Source organism: Lutra lutra, chromosome 10, assembly GCF_902655055.1.
Source record: "Lutra lutra chromosome 10, mLutLut1.2, whole genome shotgun sequence".
NCBI lineage: Eukaryota > Metazoa > Chordata > Mammalia > Carnivora > Mustelidae > Lutra > Lutra lutra.
Window position 1 is genome coordinate 30,736,954 of NC_062287.1, and position 26,898 is coordinate 30,763,851.

Sequence of the window (26,898 nt, forward strand, 5' to 3'; positions counted from 1 at the left end):
GTCAACAAAACCAAAAGACAACTGGCAGAATGGGAGAAGATATTTGCAAACGACATATCAAGTAAAGGGATAATATCCAAAATCTATAAAGAACTTATCAAACTCACCACCCAAAGAACAAATAATCCAATCAAGAAATGGGCAGAGGACATGAAGAGACATTTCTGCAAAGAGGACATCCAGATGGCCGACAGGTGCATGTAAAAGTGCTCCACGTCACTCAGGATCAGGGAAATACAAATCAAAACCACAATGAGATACCACCTCACACTAGTCAAAATGGCTAAAGTTAAGATGTCAAGAAATGACCGATGCTGGTGAGGATGCGGAGAAAGGGGAACACTCCTACACTGTTGGTGGGAATGCAAGCTGGTGCAACCACTCTGGAAAGCAGCATGTAGGTTCCTCAAAAAATTGAAAATAGAGCTAACCTATGACTGAGCAATTGCACTACAGTGTATTTTCCCTAAAGATAGAAATGTAATGATCCAAAGGAGCACGTGCACCTGAATGTTTATAGCAACAATGTGCACAATAGCCAAACTATGGAAAGAACCTAGATGTTCATCAACAGATGAGTGGATAAAGAAGAGGTGGTATATATACCACCTGTGGTATATGCTCCATGGAATACTACACAATGGAATACTACACAACCATCAAAAGAAATGAAATCTTGCCTTTTGAAATGATGTGGATGGAACTAGAGGGTATTATGCTGAGTGAAATAAGTCAATCAGAGAAAGACAATTATCTTATGATCTCCCTGATATAAAGAACTTGAGAGGCAACGTGGGGTGTTTGGGGGGTAGGGAAGGAAAAAATGAAACAAGATGTGATTGGGAGGGAGACAAACCATGAGACACTCTTAATCTCACAAAACAAACTGAGGAACTGAGAGTTGCTGGGGGAAGGGTGGTAGGGAGAGGGTGGTTGAGTTATGGACATTGGGGAGGGTATGTGCTATGGTGAATGCTGTGAAGTGTGTAAACCTGACGATTCATAGACCTGTAACCCTGGGGCTAATTATACATTATATGTTAATAAAAATAATTTTTTAAAAAAATACTGGAATGTTTTAGGGTTGTGCGACTAATGTCCAATACGACATAGAAGAAATATTGGAACAGAGAGCTTATCAGAACAAAGTGATTCCTTAACCATTTCTGTAGTTTTCAGGGAGAACAAGCTGCCTCTCTTCTCTTCCAGAATTTTTTTTTTGTATCTATGTGACCTGAATTCACCCCATCTACTCTGTGATTGATTGCTTCCTGCTACTAGCTGAAATCTGCCATCATTGGACAATTTTCAATAATCTACAACCACCAATCCCTATCGGCCATATCATTACCAAGGCTCTTTCTCCAAAGAAATAGAAAATTTTAGCCATGGTTGATGTTGGGGTGGGAGTGGGGAGATGAATCATTAAAATGAATCACACTAGGCACCTGGGTGGCTCAGTTGGTTAAGTGTCTGCCTTTGTCTCAGGTCATGATCCCAGGGTGCTGGAATCAAGCCCACCTTGTGCTCTCTGCTCAGCGGGGATCCTTCTTCTCCCAATATCCACGTCTCTCACTGAGGATCTCTCTCTCTCACTCTCTTTGCCAAATAAATAAAATCTTACAAAAATTAAAATAAAATGAATTGCACTAAGGCATAAATAACTAAGATTCCACTTCATACCTCCCGCAAACTCTTCCATTTTTGACAAATAGTCCAATACCTCACAAAATAATAATTCTCTGGTGGTTGAACTCTAGAAAAGGTAAGTTTCACTTTATGTGCATTAAACTTATCTGGTTAAATAAAAGATTAAGAACTACAAATGAGATTTCAAGAATTCACCTAAGTGTTGACCCTATTTTCTTACCTCATAGTCACCTGATCCAAATTTAGATAAACATTCCTTTCCAGTAAAGATGAACTTAATGAAACAAAATTAATTCTTTAGCTAAATGCTAGCTTTTTTCTAGGAAATAATGAACCATATTTATATAACCAGTGTAGACTCCTTTTGGAAAGGATTTTAATCATTAGAAAATGTAAGCTGTTGATTCACTTGAAGAGCTATATAATCCTGTTTGAGTAATTTCTTATTCTCTGGATCTTTTTCCTCATTAGTAATATGATGACATTGAACTAGACATACGATGTTGGGGATTACAGGAATGTCTGATCTGTATTACTTGTGATCTCGTGAAATACAAACTTTTTCTTTAAAAAAATGCACTAGCTAAGTCATACAAGCTTCTTTTGACACAGCATTCAATAGATAATCACAGCATCCTTCTTTAGTCAACAGAAAATACCATTGATTTAAAATGACTAAAGAACACCTGAACTTATGACAACAAAGAAAATATTTTAAAGTAGTAAAAACAATGTAACACAATCATAAAATTGTTTACCAAATACATATTTTATAATTCTTGTGTTTGTATTTTTGCTTTCTATTTGAAAGGTGAACACCAAAACAGTTTCTTCTGTTTCATGCTACAAAGTTAAAACACATTCAACAAAAGCTAGATAGAGTTTGTGTAGTGTGATGCATGCAGCTAGGCAGCGGTAGGGCTCTCAGGATGACTCTAAAACAACTTGAAGATTTTTATAGAGTTGGCTAAATAGCGTGTCCCAGGAGTTAAACTGAGTCATGATTTTGACCAGATTAAATTTCAGATGGCAATAAAAAAAAAAAAAAAAGGTCAGGAACAATCTTGAAAGGAAGAAGTTTCTTTCTTAAATCTGGTGCTGGCAACTTTTCCTTTTTTAAATATTAATTTATTTATTTTTATTTAAATTCAATTAGTCAACATATAGTACCATCATTAGTTTTTTATATGTTCAATTGTTCATTAGTTGAGTGTAACATCCAGTGCTCATCACATCACATGGCCTCCTTAATACCCATCACTGAGTTACCCCACTACCTCCACCCTTTCTGCAACCCTCAGTTTGGCAATTTTTCCTTTTAACAGTTCATCAGTACCCTTCATTCCAGACCTTTTATTTATGAAACTGCTTTACTTTGATATGGAATTCAATTGAATCCATTCTTGAAAGATTTATCTAACCTAAATCCTAAGTAACAGTATTTGCTTCTAAATACCTTTTCTTCTTTTTAAGCTTTTATTATAACTCCAGTATTGTTAACACACTGTAATATGTTAGTTTCCCATTCAACAATTCTGTGCATTACCAAGTGTTTACCATGATAAATGTACTCTTTAATCTCCAACACCTATTTCACTCCCCCCACCTCCCCTTTCATAATGTCCAGCTTGTTCTCCTTAGTTAGGAGTCTGTTCCTTGATTTGGCTTTCTCTCTCTCTCTCTCCCTTTTTTTCTTTGCTCATTTGTTTTGTTTCCTAAATTCCACACATGAGTGAAATCATATGGTATTTTCCTTTATTTGACTGACTTATTTCATTTAACATTACACTCTCTAGCTCCATCCATGTTGTTGTAAATGGTAAGGTTTTATCCTTTTTAATAGTTGAATAAAGTGTATATATATATATATACATATATATGTATATATATATATAGTGTCTACATAATATATTATATAGACACATAATATATATCTTCCTCTTCATTCATCTATCAATGGACATTTGAGCTGCTTTCATAATTTGTGTATTATAAATAATGCAACGATAGACATAGAGGTAACTGTATCCTTTTGAATTAGTGTTTTTGTATTTCTGGGTAAATACCCAGTAGTGCAATTTCTGGGTAGTTGGGTACCCCTATTTTTAACTTTTTGAGGAAACTAGATATTGTTTTCCACAGTGGTTGCATGAGTTTACATTCCCACCAGACCTCAAATAGCCAAAGCAATCTTGAAAAAGCAAAGCAAAGTTGGAGGCATCCCAATTCCAGACTTCAAGTTATACTATAAATCTGTAGTAATCAAAATAGTATGGTACTGGCAAAAAAAAAAAAAAAAAAAACACAAACAAACATAGATCAATGGAACACAATTTAAAAAATCCCAAAAAGAAACCCACAGTTATATCATCAATTAATCTTTGACAAAACAAGAAACAATATTCAATGGGAAAAAGACAGTCTCATGGCACCTGGGTGGCTCAGAGGGTTAAAGCCTCTGCCTTCAGCTCAGGTCATGATCCCAGGGTCCTGGGATTGAGCCCCGCATTGGGCTCTCTGCTTAGCAGGGAGCCTGCTTCCTCCTCTCTCTCTCTCTGCCTACCTCTCTGCCTACTTGTGATCTCTGTCCGTCAAATAAATAAACAACATCTTAAAAAAAAAAAAAAGACAGTCTCTTCAACAAATAGTGTTGGGGAAACTGGTCAGGTACATGTGGAAGAATGAAACTGGGTCACTTTTTATAAAAAAGAAATAGAAAAATTTGAACAGAACAATTACCAGCAATAAATTTGAATAAAAAATCTCCCAACAAAAAACAGCCTAGGATTAGATGGCTTCACAGGAGAACTCTACTAAATATTCATTCATTCATTCATTCATTCATTCACTTATAGAGGACACACAAATACTTTACTGCTCACCTTTCACACAAAACACACTTCCAGTTTTCTTTTACAGTTTGACAGTGTTTATGTTTACAAATCCCACCAAGAAGCTTCATGTAGATTTCAGTAAGTAAATGTAAAATATCAACTCAGCCAGGCTTTTTTTTTCCCCAGCAATAATAAAGGACCTCCTGAACTAAGCAAAAATCCATCCTCTTACTTGGTAGTACATTTCTTCCATTACAAAAATGTGTTCTGACCAAAGCAAACTAACTTGTATTTGCTGAGCCGGTGGCATCAACTCATGAATAAAACAAATTTCAGTTTGCTGTTTCTTCTAACAGATTTCAAGTAAAGATAAGGTTTAAGGAGGAATTTGCTTTGAGTGGATACATGTCAGTTTGAGTTGCTATACTATATAAATGCCTACAGGTACTCTACATTCATGAAATAGTTTGCTTTTAGAATCCTTATAGATTTTGGCCATGTTCAAGGTTTTCAGAGTTGAGCATATGATACAGTATCCCATTATATGGACAAAGCTACTGAACGTGCTATCTGTAGAAAAGCTCATTTAATAGGAACTGACCTGAACACTATCATGAAACAAATGTGGCATAATCTCTCTGAATAAAAAGCCAGTCAGGGCAGAACTGTGCTTGGAAAATAGGCATTAGAATACGTTAAGGAAAACATATATAAATTGATTGTTTGAGGAAGTTTCCTAGGTGTAAATCTAAAAAAAAATCTAGGTGAATCCTCATTTCCCAAAATTCTTTTTGAAAACTACTTATTCAAGTAATTTCTTCCTAAAAATGCATATTCTGACTGTGGAATTAATCTACTGATCAATTAAAGGAAGTTTTGTTTGCCTTTTTAAAAGTTCTTTATATAAAAGAGAGATGTTAAGTAAGTTTATCAAACTGTGTTACGTAAGTCCTTAAAAAAAAAAGTAAACCCAGCAACAGAATTGAGTGAAGACCTACAAATACTTATGCCAAGCAAGAATCTGCCTTCCACCTGTGGTCTCACATTAATTCTAAATTGATGCTGGGCTCAGGATTCTGAAACTAAGTTTCTATTACTTGAGCTCTAGCAAAGTGTAAGCTTCTGTGGCTCTAGCAAAGTGTAAGGTTCTGTGGCTGAAACTCCATGCTGAACACACTGTTCAAATTGTTCCCCTTGGTGATAATTCTGGCTCTACATTCCTCCCCAACCTCCTCCCTGGCCTCCACATCCACCTTGGCCTCTGTGACCACCTCTCCCTCCACGACTACTGCCTTGATCATTATGGCGCCCACCATCTTGGTATCTTTTGTCCTGCTGGTATCCACCACACTGGTATCCACTTTCTGCATATATAGATGTTTGGAAGCCACCATAACCACCTCCTCGACCACTGTGGCCACCATGATAGGCACCTGGCTGGAAACCAGAATCTCAATAACAACCATCTTGGTAGCCACCTCTTTCTCCACTCCTTCCACCTGTCCAGCCTCTTTGATGCTTATTTCATTTTCTTCCCCCATGGCTACCATGGTCATAGCCACCACATTCCTCTCTCTCCTCCTTTTTCATGATGTACTTGATCTCCATATGAGGAATTTTTATAACCATCTATCCCTCCTCCTTAGCCTCCTACTTGCTGCTGGGGGCCACCTTGCCTTTTCCAACATGATGGCATTTCTGGAGGTGGAGGTCTACCTCCTCTGTCTGGTTCCCTGCCCATCAATACCTTATTGATCGCACAGGCAGTCAGTCTCTTCTCTTAGAGAGCCACTGCTTGTCCTTAAAATCTTCAACAAGTCTTGTCTTGCAGCCAAAAGATTAGCAACAGAAGTAGTACTTTTAGGAGAAAAAAATTGAGCTTTTTGTCTGGTAGACCTTTGCTGATTTTTCTATTAGCTCTGTCAGACCTTTCAAAAGACTGGACACTGACATGCAAATGTTTTATTAGAAGCTTTCTCTGAACTTCAAATTCATTGGCTATGGCTTCATTAATTGTTTCTATCTTTTCCCAGTGGGTGGTCCTATTGGCCTCTTCAATAAAGTTTTTCCCATATGGTTGGAAGGAACTTTTGCTTATGTCTCCTTTATTTTTTTTTTCAATCCCACCGAAGAATTGGAATATAAGTGTATTGGCTGGAGGCTTGGACATTCCTAGAGCAATACATATGCCTTTCAACACTTGAAAGACCTCACTACTGCCTCCTTCTTGAGCTTTTTTGGAGGAATATTCACACAGAGTATTCTGGCAGGTTTTAGTTCTGAGATGAGGTACATAAACAAAAGGAGGCAATTCTTCTGAGGGAAAAGGCACTTGGTCACATCTGCAGATGTTAATGATAGATATGGACAGTTCATCTTGCCTAGTAGCCCACTCACCCCTAGCTGGAATTCTTCAGCTTCACTCAGGCCGTTAGTTGTTTGCACATTTTCCTCTAGTTTACAGAACACTCTTAATTCAGAATCCAGCTAAGCACAGAGCTTGGTAAACTCAGGGGAACTGATTCCAAAAGATACTGCCAGAGACACAGCACCATCTTCCACAAATGGACACTTTATAACCTAGATCTTCCAATGACTCCAAGATGTCAGTCTCCATGAGGTCACCACAATCAAATGTGACTTATTCCTGGGCTGAGTGGGTGGTTCAGTATTCACAAATCAATCAACACAATACACCACATTAATAAAAGAAATTATAAGAACTGTATGATCCTTTTAATAGATGTAGAGAAAAGCATTTGACAAGTACAACACCCATTCATGATAAAAACCTACAGCAAATTAGAAATAGAGGGAACAAGTCTCAACATAACAAAGGACATAAATGAAAAACCCACAGCTAATATCAATGTGGAAAGACTGAGAGATTTTCCTCTATGGTCATGAACAAGGCAGGGATGGCCACACTCACTAGTGTTATTTAACATAGTACTGGAAGTCCTAAATTCAGCCAATAGACAACACAAAAAATAAAAGCCATCTGAACCAGCAAAGAAGAAGTAGAGTTTTCACTATTTGCAGATGACATGGTACTCTGTAAAAAGCTGTAAAGACTCCACTAAAAAGTTGCTAGAACTGATACACAAGTTCAGTAAAGTTTAGTAAAGAATAGAAAATCAATGTACAATCTATTGCATTTCTATACACCAATTATGAAACATCAGAAAGAGAAATAAAGGCATTGATCTCATTTACAATTGTACTCCAAACCATAAGATACCTAGGAATAAACTTAACCAAAGAGGTGAAGAATCTGTACTCTGAAAGCTATAAAACACTGATGAACAAAACCGAATATGTCACAAAGAAATGTAGAAAAAGAAAAAGAAAGGTAAAATATAGGAAGAATGAATATCATTATAATGTCTATATTACCCAAAGTAATCTACACTTTTAAGGCACTATCAAAATGCCATCAACATTTTTCATAAGCTTGTTCTACAGAGCATTTGAAATGAGCCTCTCTTATTGATTGTTTTTATTGACCCAGATCCAGATTACTGGATTCTGTTGACTTCAGGATTAAAAAGAGAACAGTCTTGGTTATCAGCATAATGATATGAACCAGTGTGATGGTGAAATGTGATGAGGCTCTAAAATAGAACTGTAGCTACTGTTTTAGCATTTATCATTTCATTCCTGACTTTGTCATCATATACTATGGGGAAAAATGGGAAAGAAAAAAGACTGTTTTTTGCAAGGTAAGATATGTGGAGTCGTTAATCTGCTGGGAGATATCAGAAGATAAACAAAAGTGAGAGGATACCTCCATAAGTTTGCTCCTGGAAAGTGATATAACACCGGAACAGAAAATTGGAACCCTTAGAAATCTGCTCTAGTGATAGACACCTCTCTCTGAAAGGGGCTCTGGAAAGGAAAAGGCAGAATTCTAGGTAGGGCATTGTGGTCTTGGGATATGAGGAACCACAGAGGAAAAGAGGGTGCCTGAATGGGTCCAGACTGAGCAATGGAGTCAGGAAGCATGTTATGGTCAGAGATCCCAGGAAGGAGCTCTCAGCTCTGATCACCATAAACCATGAGCCAGGCTAGTCAATAATTGATCTTTTCTTGAGGAACCTGAAAAAATCTTGAACCTGTGCCCAAAACTGGACAAAAAGTTTCAGGGAAGTAGTGGCCTGTAAAGGACATTAGGGTGGCACCCAGACATGATTCAAGAGCTTTTGGTGCTTGCTCGAGTCCACTGTTGCTCACAGTTTTAGACACAACTGCCAGTGGAACTCCCAGGCTCCTAGGACTGCCTCTGAAAGAGTTGCTATGGGTGCACAACTCAGGAGACTACAGCCCTTGGCAGTGCATACAGAAGAGGAGACTGTTAGTCCTGGAAGGTTATTAAAGAGGGAAGACTGAATTTTCTGCTGCTGGGCAATTTTTGCTCTGATCCTCTGAAAAGGGAAAGAAAGTCTGTGGGGGAACAAAAGCCACAGAAAGGATGAGTATGTACTGAGCCCATCCCCTGACAAGGGTGGGGCAACTCTGTCCAGGCAGGATTACATGAGAAATAGCACAGCAGGCCCTTCCCCCAGAAAACAGGCTGGAAGAACAAGTGGATGACAATCCTATGGATCACAGAAGCCTGTAAAATCCCAATACCAGGGTAAAACAGAATATTGAGCTCTAGGTGTGGCCTCACGACTTATTTTTCAGATAAAATTTTCCTTTTCTTTCTTTTTTTATTTCTTATGCTTTTTCTCTCTTTTTTTTAAACTTCTCCTCATTTCAGCTAGATGTTTATTATATCAACTTATATTTCATAGTTGCTTTTAACACGTATTTTAAACCTGTATTTTTATAGATAAGATTTATTTTAGTCACTTTTTCACTGAATTCAATTTTACCTTTATATATATACAATTCTTACCTTCCTTGTAATTTTGAGATGTAGTGTTCTCTAACAACAGACCAAAATACACCCAGGAACATCTGAAACACCCTGTTCTGTCCACACTGGGAGATTATTGTCCCCATTCCCCTACCCTGTTTTTAAAATTTTAAAAAAATTATTAGATTTTATTTTTGTGTTTCATTTTGGGTTTGTTTTTCATGGTGGCTTCTGACCACACCAGATTTTGCTAGGGTATGGTTCGGTCATGGTTGATATTTTGGACTCTGCTCATTCAATCAACCATCCCTCAACAGAATGACTAGGAGGAGGAACTCTCAACAAAGAAAAGAAACAGAGACAATGTCCTTTGCCACAGAACTAAGACCAGATGGCTTCCAAATGGAATTCTACCAAATATTCGAAGAAGAAATAATACCTACTCTACAGAAGCTGTTTCAAAAAAAAAAATGAAATTGAAGGAGAACTTCTGGTCTCATCCTATGAGGCCAACATTACCCTGATCCCAAAACCAGACAAAGACCCCATCAAAAAGAATTACAAACCAATATCCCTGATGCTAAAATACTCAACAAGATCCTAGGCAGTAAGATCCAACAGTCGGTTAAAGGGATTATGCACCATGACCAGGTGGAATTTTATTTGGGATGTAAGTGTGGTTCAACAATTGCAAATAATCAAAGTGATAAATTGCATAAATAAAAGAAGAGGTAAGAACCATATGATCCTCTCAATTTACAGAGAATGTATTTGACAAAATACAGCATCCTTTCCTGATTAAAACTCTTCAAAGTATAGGGATAGAGGGAATATACCTCAATATCATAAAAGCCATCTGTGAAAAGCTCACAGCAAAGATCATTCTCAATGGGGGAAAACTGAGAGCTTTCCCTTAAGGTTAGGAACACGAGAGGGATGCCCACTCTCACCTCTTTTGTTCCACATAGTACTAGAAGTCTTAGCCTCAGCAATCAGACAATGAAAAGAAATAAAATGTCCTCAAATTGGCAAGAAGAAGTCAAATTCTCTCCCTTCACAGATGACATGATACTTTACATGGAAAACCCAAAAGACTCTACCCCCAAATTACTAGATCTCATTTGGTAATTCAGCAATGTGACAGGATACAAAATCAATGGGCAGAAATTAGTCACATTTCTATACACTAACAATGTAACAGAAGAAAGAGAAATTAAGGAATTGATTTCATTTACAATAGCACCAAAACCCATAAGGCACCTAGGAATAAATCTAACCAAAGAGGTAAAGGACCTATACTCTAGAATCTACAGAACACTTATGAAAGAAATTAAGGAAGACACAGAGATGGAAACACATGTCATACTAATGGATTGGAAGAATAAGCATTTTTATTCTGTTCCATTGACCTACGTATCTATGTTTCTGCCAGTATCATGTTGTTTTGATTACTAAAGCTTTGTACTATATATGATATCTGCGATTGTATACCTCCATATTTGTTCTTGTTCTCAAGATTGCTTTGCAATTGGGGTCTTTTGCAGTTCCATACAAATTTTAGGATTTTTTTTCTAGTTCTGTGAAAAATTCTGTTGGTATTTTTATAAGGATTGCATTAAATTTGTAGATTTATTTGAATACTACATTTTAACAATATTGGTTCTTCCAGTACATGAGCTTGGAATATCTTTCCATTTGTTGGTGTCATTTTCAAATTCTTTAGTCAATACTATACAGTATTCAGAAAATGTGTACTTTACCTCCTTGGTTTAGTTCATTCTTAGGTATTTTATTATTTTTGGTGCAATTGTGAAGGGGATTGTTTTCTAATTTTTTCTTTCTTCTACTTCATTATTAATGTGTAAAATGCAAATGATTTCTGTATATTAATTTTGTTTTCTGTGAGTTTGCTGAATTCATTTATCAGTTCTAGCAGATTTTTGGTGGAGTATTTAGGCTTTTCTATGTATAGGGTTATATAATTTGAAAATAGTGAAAGTTTTTCTTCTGCTTTACCAAAATAGATGCCTTTTATTTCCTTTTCTTGTCTGATTGTAGGTGAGAGTGGACATCCTTATTTTATTCTTCATTGTATAGTAAGAGCCCTTAGATTTTCACCATGTATGATGTTAGTTGTGGGTTTTTCCTATGTATCATATTATGTTGAGGCATGTTTCCTCTAAACCTACTTTGATTTTGAGATTTTATCATGAATAGATGTTGTACTTTGCTTTTTATGCATCTTTTAAGATATGATTTTTATCTTTTTCATGATAATGTAATGTAACATATTGATTGATTTATAAATATATACCCATTCTTCATTACTGGAATAAACTCATTTGATTGTGGTGAGTTGTTTTTTAATGTATTATTGGATTCGGTTTGCTAATATTTTTTGAGGATATTTGCACCTGTGTACATCAGAGATATTGTCCTGTAGTTCATTTTTTCTAATTTCTTTATTTGGTTTCAATATCAGGGTAAGTCTCTCCTTGTAGGATGATTGGGAAGAATAGGTATTAACTCTTTATTTTTTAAAAATTTTTCTTCCTTTTTTATTATGTTCAATTAGCCACTGTATAGTACATCATTAGTTTTTGATGTAGTGTCCAATGATTCATTAGTTGTGTATAATACCCAGTTCTCATCACAACATGTGCTCTCCTTAGTGCCCATCACCTTGTTATCCCATCCCCTCTTTAAATGTATAGCAGAATTCAGTTGTGAAACCATCTGGTCCTAGACTTTTGTTTGTTGGAAGTTCTCTTAGTACTGATTTGATATTATTGCTAGTAATCAGTCTGTTCAAATTTTCTATTTCTTTCTTATTCAATTTTGGAAAACTATTGTTTCTAGGAATTTATCCATTTCTCCTAGGTTGTCCAATATGTTGGCTTGTAATTTTTCATAATATTTTCTTAAAATTCATTGTATTTCTGTGGTGTTGGTTGTTATTTCTCTACTTTCATTTCTCATTTTATTTATTTGAGTTATCCTTTTATTTTTTGATGAGTCCAGCTAAAGGTTGAGTAAATTTTGTTGATCTTTTCAATGAACCAGCTCCACATTTTGTTGATCTGTTCTATTGTTTTGTTGCTCTTGTTATTTAGTTTCTATTTAACTTGTTTTTGCTCTAATATTTATTATTTACTTCCTTCTACAGGCTTTGGGTTTTGTTCTTCTCTTTCTAGTTCCTTTCAGTGTAAGTTTAGATTGTTTATTTGAGACTTTTCTTCTTAAGGTAAGCTTGTATTGCTACAATCTTCCCTCTTAGAACAGCTTTTTCTGTATTCCAAAGATTTTATACCATTGTACTTTCACTTTTTGTACATGTATTTTTTGACTTCTTGTTTAATATCTTGGTGGACCCTCTCACTGTACAGTAGCAGGCTATTATGTTTCTATGTATTTGTGTTATTTCCAGATTTTTCATTGTGATTGATTTCTAGTTTCATACTACTGTAGTTGGGAAAAAAATGCATGGTATGATTTAAAACTTTTTAAATTTATTGATACTTGTTTTGTGGTCTAACCTGTGAGCTCTTCTGAAGAATGTTCCAGGGGCACTAGAAAAGAATAATATTCCAGTGTTTTGGATGGAATGTTCTACATGTATCTGTTAGGTTCATCTGGTTCAAAGTGTCATTCAAAGTCACTGTTTCCTTGTTGATTTTCTGACTGAATGATCTCTCCATTGATGCAGGTGAGGCATGAAAGTCCCCTATTCTTATTGGATTATTGTCAATTTCTTTCTTTATGCTTCTTATAGTTGATTTATGTATTTATGTGGTCCTATGTTGAGTTAATAAATATTTACAATGATTGTTCCCTTTATCATTATGTAGTGTCTTTCCTGGTTTCTTCCTACAGTCTTTTTTTTTTTTTAAAGTCTGTTTTGTCCAGTATAACTATTGCTATCCAGGCTTTCTTTTCACTTTCATTTGCATGGTTTTTCCATTACTTCACTTTCAGTTTGCATGTCTTAAGGTCTCAAGTGAGTTTCTTATAGACATTATGTAGATGAGTCTTGTTTTTTTTTTTATCATTCAGTCAACCCATGTATTTTGATTAAAACATTTAAAATAATTATTAAGTACATATTGCAATTTTGTTGCTTGCTTATGGTTGTTTTCGTAGGTCTGTTCCTTTCCTCTGCTTTTCCTCTTTTCCTTTGTGGTTTGATGGCTCTTCTTAGTGTTATTGAATTCCTTTATCTTATTTTTTGTCTATCTACTATATGTTTTTGATTGTGGGTACTACTAGGTTCATATATAACATCTTCTGCCTATAGCAATCTATATTAAGTTGATGAATGTTTAAGTTTGAACCCATTCTAGAAGCACTAATTTTTGCTCTCCTCCCCCATATTTTAAGTACATGTCATACACCCTTTTATTTCATGAATCCCTTGATTAATTTTTACAGATACAGTAGATTTTTACCACTTACATGCTCTAATCTCCGTACTGATTAACCTACTACTTTAATTATGTTTGTATTTACCTGTGATTTTTTTTTTCTTTCACAATTTTCTTACTTTTGATTATGGCTTCCCCCCGACATACACAAATAATTGCCTTTAATGTTTCTTGTAAGGCTGTTTTACTGATATTGAGCTCTTTTAACTTTTATTGTGGGAAACTTTATTTCTCTTATTATAAAATGACAGTTTTTCTAGATAGAGTAGTCATGGCTGTAGGTTTTGTTTTGTTTTGTTTTGTTTTTCCTTCTCTTCATTACGTTAAATATATTACACCACTCTCCTCTGGGCTGTAATGTTTCTGATGAAAAGTCAGCTGAAAGTCTTATGGGGTTCTCCTTGTATAAAACTGTTTTCTTTTTTTCTTGTTGCTTTTAAAGTTGTCTCTTTACTGAAACCAGATCGTGAGGAGGGGGGCAAGATGGCAGAGAAGTAAGAGATGCTGTTTCAACTGGTCCCCTAAAGTGGGCTGATTATCTACCAGAACACTCTGTACACCCATGAAATCAGCCTGAGATGTAGGATTATACACTTCTGGATCTATGGGGGCAGAAGACACCAGTGGACAGGTAAAGCAGAATGGGAATGTTGGACTGATATCTGAAGATAAACAAAAGGGGGAGGGAGCCACCAGAAGTGACCCATTGGAAAGTAATACCCCAATACAAGAGTGCCCTGTGATTGGAGACAGCATTAACTTGGAGTCTTGTTAAAAGCACTCAAAAAGATCAAAAGATCTTAAGGGGAAATTGGTGGAATTGGGTGGTTAGGGGCATGGGCTTAAGCCCACAGACCCAGGGTGGGCACCACTGTTGCAGTGCCAGAGAGAGTGCAGTAAAGCATCCAGGCCTTGGTCCCTAAGCGGCCAAGCGTGTGAGAGTGTTTGGGTGGTGGCACGTGTGAGAGAGTCTGGTGTGGATGCCAGCCAGCACTCTCTAGAACCACAAACTTTTGCATTCTGCATGCGGGCTGCGAGACTGGGGTGTGAGCCATGCTCCACACCCTCCCCTGAGAGAGGTCTGTGCAGGCTCTAGCTGGTTCTCTCTAGGACTGGCGAGAGTCTGAACACTTCCAGCCCCAGCCGGCCAATGGAAAATCTCAGGTTGGGACCTCTTGAGCAGTCTAGACCTTCCCAGACAGCTGCGGCAAGGGTAGCAACCAGAAGCCAGCTCTCTGGACTAATACTGCTCACGGTAGCACCAGAGAACAAATAGGAGCTCCTGCGACCTCTGAGACTGTGGCTGGGGATATGCTCTGCCAGTAGAGGTGGCAGAGGCGAGTCTGTGTGCTCTGGACCACCCAGAGGGGAACAGACTGAGGTTTCTCTCTGAGACAGAAGTCTGGGTGCAGTTTGCTTTCATCTAAACCTATGAAGAACTGCCAAAAGCTGCAAAGAGGAAAAAAAAAACAAACAAATGAAAAACCTCCAGAGAACAAAAGCCTGAAAAACCAGTGTCCTAAGAGCCCAGCCCCTTCATAGGGGGCAGGAGAATACAACTCTAGCAACACTGACTGAAAAACCATGCAGCAGGCTCCTCCCAGAGAAAGCCAGCTCCCTCCGACAAAAAAAAAAAAAGGACAACCAAGACAGAGTCCCCATAAAACTGTAAAACCCCAGTATCAGGGGGAAAGAAGATATGAAGCTCCCGGTATTGCCATAAAACCTGTATACTTCATAGATACAACTTTTATTTTTAATTCATCCCCACTATTCTCATTCTTTTTAATTTTTAAACAATTTTAACCTATTTACCACCACAATGAGAGGTTCAATACAACAAATTCCATAATAAGTTTTTTAACTTGAACTTTTTTGATACATATATCTCTGTTTTTGTTTTTGTTTTTGTTTTTTTGCTTTTCTATTTTTTTAAATATTCATACAGAGATAAGCTTCAAGGTAATCCTCTTTCCCCAATCAATACTACCCCTATATATAAACAAGTTTTAATCCCCCTTTATCTTGGGAAAGTTGAGTCCTTTAACAAAGATTTCAAGATACACCCAGGAAGAATCAAAATAACCTTCCTCGCCCACACTGAGAAATTATAACCACCCGCCCATCTATTTCTTCTCTCAGTGTTTCTATGTATTTGTTTTTGTTCTGCTAGTATCTAAATCTTATACTTGGGGTTCATTTTGGCTGGGTTCTCTCTCTTTTTTTCTTCTTCTTGTCATTTACTTTTGTCGGTCCTTTTGTTATCTCTTTTTGTTTATATACTTTATAAATCTTTTTTTTAAAGGTTTTATTTATTTATTTGACAGGCAGAGATCACAGAGAAGCAGGCAGAGAGAGAGGAGGAAGCAGGCTCCCTGCTGAGTAGAGAGCCCAATACGGGGCTCAATCCCAGGAACCCGGGATCATGACCTGAGCCAAAGGCAGAGGCTTTAACCCACTGAGCCACCCAGGCGCCCCTATACTTTATAAATCTTACCTTTGGGGCCCTTTCGGGCTGGGTCTTCTCTTTTATGTTTTTTTTTTCCCCCAGTATCTCTCTCTTTCTTTTTTCTTTCTTTTTGGTGGGGAATCTTGATTGCTCATAAGCGTTCCAGAGTGCACCTTGCTTGCACCACAGTTGATAAATTCAGCTACACATCCTTTCAACCATCTCTTACCAAAATGAAGGAGGAAAAATTCCCAACAGAGGAAAAATTCAGAGACTGCACCCTCTTCATCAGAGCTATTGGATATGGACATAAGCAGTATGTCAGAAAGGAAATTCAGGCTAATATTTATCCAGGCAATGGCTAGGTTGGGGAAAACCATTAATGACAAATGGAATTGATTAGGGCAGAAATGAAAGCCACCAGGGAATATGTTAACAATGCTCTCAATGAGTTCCAATCTAATTTAAATTCTCTAACAGTTAGGGTAACTGAGGCAGAAGGTAGAATTTGTGATCTAGAGGACAAACTAATAGAGAAAAAGATCAGGAGGAGGCCTGGAACAAACAGCTTAGAATTCATGAAAACAGAATTAGGGAAATAACTGATGTAATGAAATGTTCCAAAGTCAGAATTATTGGAATCCTTGAGGGGGAGGAGAAAGAAAGAAGACTAGAGGATATAGTTGAACAAATTCTCCATGAAAATTTTCCCAATCTGGCTAATGGAACGAGCGTTCGTGTCCTAGAGGCAAAAAGGTCTCCCCACCCCGCCTAAGATCATAGAATCTAGAAAGACTTTGAGACACCAGATTGTGAAAATGATGAATCTTAATTTTAGAGAGGAGCTCTGAAAAGCAGCTAGGGGGAAGATATTCCTTACATAGAGAGAAAGGCCCATCAGAATAATGTCAGACCTGTCCACAAAAACCTTAGAAGTCAGAAAGGGCTGGCAAGATGTATTCAGGGCACTAAATGAGAAGAACGTGCAGCCAAGAATATTTTATCCAGCAAGAATGACATTCAAAGAGGATGGCGAGATAAAAAGCTTCCAAGACTGGCAAGGTTTAAAAGAGTATGTGACCACCAAGCTAGCGCTACAAAAAATATTAAGGGGGGTTTTATAAAAGAAGAAAGAACCCAAGAATGTCATTGAAGAAAATTTTATGGATACAATGTATATAAACAAGGACTTCACAGGTAACATGATGTCAATGAAAATCTATCTCTCAATAATCACTCTCAACATGAATGGCCTAAATGTGCCCATAAATGGCACAGGGTTGCAGATTGGATAAAATGACAGGACCCATCCATATGTTGTCTACCAGAGACCCATTTTGAACCTAAGGATACATCCACATTGAAAGTGAAGGGTTGGAGGAAAATCTTTCATGTCAATGGGCCTCAAAAGAAGGCTGGGGTAGCGATTATAATATCAGATAAATTAGATTTTAAACTGAAGACTGTAGTCAGGGATACAGATACAGAGATACACTACATAATTCTTAAAAGGTCTATCCACCAAGAAGAACTAACAATTACAAATATTTATGCTCCCAATATGGGACGAGCCAACTACATAAGACAACTGTTAATCAAGATAAAGAGTCATGTTGATATGAATGCATTAATAGCAGGGAGAGTTATCATGACAGATCATTCAAGCAGAAAATCAATAAAGAAACAAGAGCATTGAATGACACATTGATCCAGATGGACCTCATAGATATATACAGAACATTCCACCCTAAAACTTCAGAATACTCATTCTTCTCGAGTGCTCATGGAACTTTCTCCAGAATAGACCACATACTGGTCCACAAATCAGGGCTCAACTAATACCAAAAGATTGAGATTATTTCCTGCATATTCTCAGATCACAGCGCTTTGAAACTGGAGCTCAACCACAAGGAAAAGTTTGGAAGGAATTCAAACACTTGCAAGCCAAAGAGCACCTTGCTTAAGAATGCTAAGATCAACCAGAAAATCAAAGAAGAACTTACAGAATTCATGGGAACCAATGAGAATGAAGACACTTCAGTCCAAAACATATGGAATACAGCAAAGGTGGTCCTAGGGGGAAATACATAGCCATCCAAGCCTCCCTCAAAAAAAATTGAAAAATCCAGAATACACCAGATCTCTTTACACCTTAAAGAACTGGAGAATCAACAACAAATTAAGCCAACTCCACATACAAGAAGGGAAATAATCAAGATTAGAGCAGACATGAATGAGACAGAAACTAGAGATAGAGTAGAACACATCAATGAAACTAGAAGCTGGTTTTTTGAAAGAATCAATAAGATCAATGAACCATTGGCCAAACTAATCCAAAAGAAAAGAGAGAGGACTCAAATTAATAAAATTATGAATGAAAAAGGAGAGATCACGACCAACAGCAAGGAATCTAGAACAATCATCAGAAATTATTATTAACAGTTATATGTGAATAAGTTAAGCAAACTAGATGAAATGTATGCATTCCTGGAAACCTATAAACTTCTAAAACTGAATCAGGAAGAAATCGACAACCTGAATAGACCAATATCTAGTAATGAGATTGAAGCAGTGATCAAAAACCTCCCAAAAAACAAGAGCCCAGGACCTGACGGATTCCCTGGAGAAGTCTACCAAACTTTTAAAGAAGAAATAACACCTATTCTCCTGAAGCTGTCTCAAAAAAATTGAAGCAGAAGGAAAACTTGCAGAATCTTTTTCTGCATCCAGCATTACCCTGATCCCCAAACCAGGCAAAGACCCCACCAAAAAGGAGAATTTCAGACCAAATTCCCTGATGAATATAGATGCTAAGACTCTCAACAAGATCCTAGCTAATAGGATCCAACAGTGTATTAAAAAGATAATCTTCCATGACCAGGTCAGATTTATCTCTGCTGCAAGAGTGGTTCAATATTCACAAATCAATCAATGTGGTAGAACAAATCAAATGTAGAAGAGAGAAGAACCTCATGGTCCTCTCAACTGATGCAGAAAAAAGCATTTGACAAGATACAGCATCTGTTCCTGATTAAATGCTTCAAAGTATAGGGATAGAGGGAACATACCTCTACTTCATAAAGTCTATCTATGAAAAACTCATAGCGAATATCATCCTCAATGGGAAAAAGCTGACACCCGTCCCTTTGAGATTAGGAACATGACAAGGTTGCCCACTCTCACTGCTCTTGTTCAACATAGTGTTAGAGGTCCTAGCAATAGCAATAAGACAACAAAGAGAAATAAAAGGTATTCAAATTTGCAATGAAGTGGTCAAACTTTCTGTCTTTACAGATGACATGATACTTTATATGGAAAGTGAAAAGATTCCACCCCTACACTACTAGAACTCATAAATAAATTGAGTAATGTGGCAGGATACAAAGTCAATGTACAGAAATCAGTTGCTTTCTTATACACTAACAATGAAAATATGGAAAGGGAAATGAGAGAAATGATTCCATTTACTATAGCACCAAGAACCATAAGATACCTGAAATAAACCTAACCAAAGAGGTAAAGGATCTGTACTCAATAACTACGGAACACTCATGAAAGAAATTGAAGAAGACACAAAAAGATGGAAGACCATTCTATGCTCGTGGATCAGAAGAATAAACATTGTTAAAATGTCTATACTACCTAGAGCAATCTGTACTTTCAATGCCATTCCAATAAAAATTCCACCAACATTTTTCAAAGAGTTGGGACAAACAATCCTAAAATTTATATGGAACTAGAAGAGACCCCAAACTGCTAAGGAAATGTTAAAAATGGAAAACAAAACTGGGGGCATCATGTTGCCTGATTTCAAGCTTTCCTACAAAGCTGTGATCACCAAGACATCATGGTACTTGCATAAAAACAGACACATAGACTTGTGGAACAGAGCAGAGAGCCCAAATATGGACCCTCAACTCAAAGGTCAAATAATCAACAAAGCAGGAAAAAATATACAGTGGGCAAAACACAGTCTCTTCAATCAATGGTGCTGGGAAAATTGGACAGCTATGTGTAGAAGAATGAAACTCGACTATTCTCTTACACCATACACAAAGATAAATTCAAAAGACCTCAATGTGAGGCAGGAATCCATGACAATTCTAGAGGAGAACATAGGCAGTAACCTCTTTGACATCAACCACAGCAACTTCTTTCAAGATATGTCTCCAAAGGCAAAGGAAACAAAAGTGAAAATGAACTTTTGGGACTTCGTCAAGGTCAAAAGCTTCTACAGAGCAAAGGAAACAGTCAACAAATCAAAGAAGCAACCCACGGAATGGGTGAAGGTATTCGCAAATGATAGTACAGAAAAAGGGCAGATGTCTAAAGAGCTTCTTAAACTCAATACACACAAAACAGATAACCATGTCAAAAAATGGACAGAAGACATCTGCGAAGAGAGAGAATTTGACTTCTTCGTTGCCAATTTGGATACCTTTTATTTCTCTTTGTTGTCTGATTGCTGTTGCTAGGACTTCTAATACTATGTTGAACAAGAGTGGTGAGAGTGGGCATCCTTGTCATGTTCCTGATCTCAACGGGAAGGCTGCAAGCTTTTTCCCATTTAAGATGATATTTGCTGTGGGTTTTTCATAGATTTGATGAAGTTCAGGAATGTTCCCTCTATCCCTATACTTTGAAGCGTTTTAATCAGGAATGGATGCTAGATTTCGTCAAATGCTTTCTCTGCATCAATTGAGAGGACCATGTAGTTCTTCTCTCTTCTCATATTAATTTGTTCTATCACATTGATTGATTTGCAAATGTAGAACCATCCTTGTAGCCCAGAAATGAATCCCACGTGGTCATGGTGGATAATCTTTTTAATGTGCTGTTGGATCCTGTTTGCTAGGATCTTGTTGAGAATCTTAGCATCCATATTCATTAGTGATATTGGTCTGAAATTCTCCTTTTTGGTAGGGTATTTGCCTGGTTTGGGGATGAGGGTAATACTGGCCTCATAGAAAGAGTCTGGAACTTTTCCTTCTGCTTCAATTTTTTGAAACAGCTACAGGAGAATAGGTGTTATTTCTTCTTTGAAAGTTTGCTAGAATTCCCCAGGGAATCTGTCAGGTCCTGGGCTCTTGTTCTTTGGGAGGTTTTTGATCACTGCTTCAATCTCATTACTAGATATCAGTCTATTTAGGTTGTCGATTTCTTCCTGGAACTCATACAGCAATTCAGTAACGTGGCAGGATACAAAATCAACATACAGAAATCAGTGGCTTTCTTATACACTAACAATGAAAATACAGAAAGGGAAATTAGAGAATCGATTCCATTTACTATAGCACCAAGAACCGTAAGATACCTGGGAATAAACCTAACCAAAGAGGTAAAGGATCTGTACTCAAGGAACCACAGAACACTCATGAAAGAAATTGAAGAAGACACAAAAAGATGGAAGACCATTCCATGCTCTTGGATTGGAAGAATAAACATTGTTAAAATGTCCATACTGCCCAGAGCAATCTATACTTTAAATGCCATTCCAATCAAAATTCCACCGGTATTCTTCAAAGAGCTGGAGCAAATAATCCAATAATTTGTATGGAATCAGAAGAGAACCTGAATCGCTAAGGAAATGTTGAAAAACAAAAATAAAACTGGGGGCATCACGTTACCTGATTTCAAGCTTTACTACAAAGCTGTGATCACCAAAACAGCATGGTACTGGCATAAAAACAGACACGTAGACCACTGGAACAGATTAGAGAGCCCAGATATGGACCCTCAACTCTATGGTAAGTTAATCTTAGACAAAACAGGAAAAAATATACAGTGGAAAAAAGACAGTCTCTTCAATAAGTGGTGCTGGGAAAACTGGGCAGCTATATGTAGAAGAATGAAACTCGACCATTCTCTTACACTGTACACAAAGATAAACTCACAGTGGATAAAAGACCTCAACGTGAGACAGGAATCCATCAGAATCCTAGAGAAGAACATAGGCAGTCATCTCTTCGATATCAGCCACAGCAACTTCTTTCAAGATTTGTCTCCAAAGGCAAAGGAAACAAAAGCCAAAATAAACTTTTGGGACTTCATCAAAATCAAAAGCTTCTGCACAGCAAAGGAAACAGTCAAGAAGACAAAGAGGCAACCCATGGAATGGGAGGAGATATTTGCAAATGACAGTACAGACAAAAGATTGATATCCAGGTCTATAAAGAACTCCTCAAACTCAACACACACAAAACAGACAATCATATCAAAAAATGGGCAGAAGATATGAAGAGACACTTCTCCAATGAAGATATACAAATGGCTATCAGACACATGAATAAATGTTCATCATCACTAGCCATCAGGGAGATTCAAATTAAAACCACATTGAGATACCACCTTACACCACTTAGAATGGCCAAAATTAGCAAGACAGGAAACAACATGTGTTGGAGGGGATGTGGAGAAAGGGGAACCCTCTTCCACTGTTGGTGGGAATGCAAGTTGGTGCAGCCACTTTGGAGAACAGTGTGGAGATTCCTCAAGAAATTAAAAATAGAGCCTCCCTATGACCCTGCAATTGCACTACTGGGTATTGACCCCAAAGATACAGATGTAGTGAAAAGAAGGGCCATCTGTACCCCAATGTTTATAGCAGCAATGGCCACGGTTGCCAAACTGTGGAAAGAACCAAGATGCCCTTCAACGGATGAATGGATAAGGAAGATGTGGTCCATATACACTATGGAGCATTATGCCTCCATCAGAAAGGATGAATATCCAACTTTTGTAGCAACATGGACGGGACTGGAAGAGATTATGCTGAGTGAAATAAGTCAAGCAGAGAGAGTCAATTATCATATGGTTTCACTTATTTGTGGAGCATAACAAATAGCATAGAGGACATGGGGAGTTAGGAGAAGGGTGTTGGGGGAAATTGGAAGGGGAAGTGAACAATGAGAGACTATGGACTCTGAAAAACAATCTGAAGGGTTTGAAGAGGTGGAGGGTAGGAGGTTGGGGGAACCAGGTGGTGGGTATTAGAGAGGGCATGGATTGCATGGAGCACTGGGTGTGGTACAAAAACAATGAAATCTGTTATGCGGAAAATAAATTGAAAAAATGATTTAAAAAAGCAGATAAATTAAGAAAATGGGCAGAAGACATGAACAGACACTTCACCAATGAAGACATTCAAATTGCTAACAGACACAGGAAAAAAAAAATGTTTATCATCGCTAGTCATCAGGGAGAGTCAAATCAAAACCACATTGAGATACCACCTTACACTAGTTAGAATGGCAGAATTAGCAAGACAGTAAAAACATGGAGAGGATGTGGAGAAAGGGGAACCCTCTTCCACTGTTGGTGGGAATGCAAGTTGGTGCAGCCACTTTGGAGACCAGTGTGGAGATTCCCCAAGAAATTAAAAATAGAGCTTCCCTATGACCCTGCAATTGCACTACTGGGTATTTATTGCAAAGAGATAGATGTAGTGAAAAGAAGGGCCATCTGTACCCCAATGTTCATCACAGCACTGGCCACAGTCGCCAAACCATGAAAAGAACCTTCTGCCCTTCAACAGATGAATGGATAAAGAAGATGTGGTCCATATTATACTATGGAATATTATGCTATAGTATGAAAAGAAAGGATGAATTCCCAACTTTTGTATCAACATGGATGGGACTGGAAGTGATTATGCTGAATGAAATAAGTCAAAGAAGAGAGTCAATTTGCATATGGTTTCATTTATTTGTGGAGCATAAGGAAAAACACAGAGGACGTGGGGAGCTGGAGAGGAGAAAGGAGTTGGGGGAAATTGAGTGGGAGTTGAACCATGAGAGATTGTGGACTCTGAGGAGCTCACCGCAGATTCTGAGTTTTGGAGGGGAAGGAGGTGGAAGATTGGGTGAACCTGGTGGTGGGTATTATAGAGGGCATGTATTGTATGGAGCCCTGGGTGTGGTACATGAGCAATGATTTCTGGAACACTAAAAATAAATTTAAAAAATAAATGAAAATTTTAAAAAATGTCTCTTTACCATTATTTTTGCCCCCACATTTCAATATTGTGTTTTTTATATTACATTATAGTACTGATCCTGATCAGTGACATCAACATTCTGTCCACTTGGTAATACTGGTGCATAGAACAAAGAGTAAATCATCAGCCCCTCACAGCATGGTGGAAAATATCCACTAAAATCTTCAACCTGGCATGCTTTGTTCTCTATCTTTTTGGTTGTTTATCAGTTTACACAGCTGCTTTCATCCAAAGTCACCCATGATTACTGTACATAAGTAATCTACCTAAGAGCTTCAGTCTCAAATGTAAATTATCTTGAATCAGTTTTCCAGAGTGGAATATCTCTAAGTAAATGAACAAGTAAAATTCCATTTCTTGAATTGGAGTGTCAGAGGACAAGATTTCAGAGCATTTAACTACAGCAACATTTTAGCACTGCCCCAAAGAGAAGCCAAACTCCTCTTTGGTTCCAAACCATTAATAAAAAGTCTGTTTGGGGCGCCTGGGTGGCTCAGTGGGTTAAGCCTCTGCTTTCAGGGTAGGTCATGATATCAGGGTGTTGGGATTGAGCCCCACATTGGACTCTCTGATCATCAGGGAGTCTTCTTCCCCCCACCTCTCTCTGCCTGCCTTTCTGCCTGCTTGTAATCTCTGAGTGTCAAATAATTAAATAAAAATATATTTTTTAAAAAAGTCTGCTCAAAAAGTTGTGTCAGGGATGCCCTGTGGTTCAGTCAGTTAAGCAGTTGCCTTTGGCTCAGGTTATGATCTTAAGGTCCTGGGATTGAGTCCAGCATCAGGCTCTTTGCTCAGTGGGGAGTCAGTTTCTCCCTCTGCCTGCCACTTCCCACTGCTTGTTCCCTCTCTCTCTTTCTGATTAAAAAAAAAGTTCATGTCAGTTTAATTCAACAAACATCTGTTGAGAATTGAATATAGGGAAAGTGCTGTGCTCATGGAAACAGCAATCTGTGAGAACCTGCTCAAACCCTTTTCTGTCCATAAAATTCTTCACCATATACTGTATATCTATCTCCCTGAGTGACAGTAGTACTTAACAAAACTACATATACAAGTTGGAAAATCAGTGTGGTATAATTAGTATTACTCTTTTATTTTTTTAAGTAAAGACTTTCAACTCTACAAGGGCAGAAGCTGTATAGGTGCATGTTTTGCTGTAATCCCTGTTTTATAACACATTGCACAATAGGTACTAGGTAATTATAAATACTTGTTGAATTAAGTTTTGAGCCAATTAATCTTGTTCCTTGTTCCTAATCACAAGTAATAAACTTGTGCCAATTTGCTGGAGAATTTCTTGGTTTCTCACTAAAAGTCATATCCCAGGATAAGCATAAGTCCCAGGCAAATGAGAAAGTTGGTTATTCATCCTATTAGAGGAATTTACAATCTGGTCAACTTGTAAATATCATGAATTCTAAAAGTACATACCCTGAAACTCAGTTGATTATGTAATAAATAATTAATATATATTCATCCTGATTTTTCTTCCTAGATACTATCTAGAATTCTTTCAAAGGAGATTCTTTTCCCAGACTATTCCCTAAAATCTGCTAATATTAACCTCACATGACTAGAATTATCTTAGAGAATCTTTTCTCTGGCAAGAAATAAATTCCTCTATAATTAAAATCTGACTCTCAGAGATGCTCAAGTGACCAAGGATCAGGGCAGTTCATAGGAAACAGAACACAGTGACCCAGCAGTTCCTGTGAATGTCCATAAATATCTCACAAAACATCAAAGTGAAGAGAGGCAATTTCCCTTAGTTATTAGTGACTATATATTGTAACCCTTCTTTGATGCAGCAAAATGGAAGTCTCATTTTTTGGGGTCCCATGCCCTGAAAGTGTGGTGGTAAAAGCTGTAGGAGACACATTCATTTGTTTTCTCAGTGGCTTCCGAATTTGCACCAAATTGTGTGAGCGTTCGCTTTTCTCTGCATCCTTTAAAACAAATTATTTCTTGGGGCGCCTGGGTGGCTCAGTGGGTTAAGCCGCTGCCTTCGGCTCAGGTCATGATCCCAGGTCCTGGGTTTGAGCCCCACATCGGGCTTTCTGCTCAGCAGGGAGCCTGCTTCCTCCTCTCTCTCTGCCTGCCTCTCTGCTTACTTGTGATTTCTCTCTGTCAAATAAATAAATAAAATCTTAAAAAAAAAAAACAAATTATTTCTTGATTTTTTTAAACTTTAGCCATTCTGACAGGTGTGAGTTTATATCTCATTGTGGTTTTGATTTGCATTTCCATGATGATTACTGGTGTTGAGAAATTTTTTGTGTATGTTGTCCATCTGTATGAGTTCTTTGGAAAAATGTCTATTCAGATCCTCTGACCATTTTTTAGAGATTATTTGGTTTAGGGGTGTTGAGTTATATGCATTCTTCATATATTTTTCACATATTAACCATTTATTGGATACATTATTTACAAATACCTTCTCCTATTCAGCAGGTTGTCTTTTTCCTTCTTATAGATGGTTGCTTTCCCTTTGCAATTTTTTTTTAATGTCATCCCAATAGTTTAGTTTTGTTTTTGTTTCCCTTGTCTCCAGAGACATATTGAGAAAAATATTTCTATGGCTGATATAAATAGATAACTGCCTATTTTTGTTCTAGGAGTTTTAGGGTTTCATGATTCACATTTAGGTCGTCAATCCATTTTGAGTTTATTTTTGTATATGGTGTAAG

General features: G+C 37.4%; 1 pseudogene; it reads right to left on the minus strand.

Annotated features, from left to right (window-relative positions):
* Nucleotides 1–3,238: 3,238 nt before the first annotated feature.
* Nucleotides 3,239–14,821, minus strand: LOC125079686 (protein FAM98A-like; annotated as a pseudogene).
* Between the last annotated feature and the right edge of the window lie 12,077 nt (nt 14,822–26,898).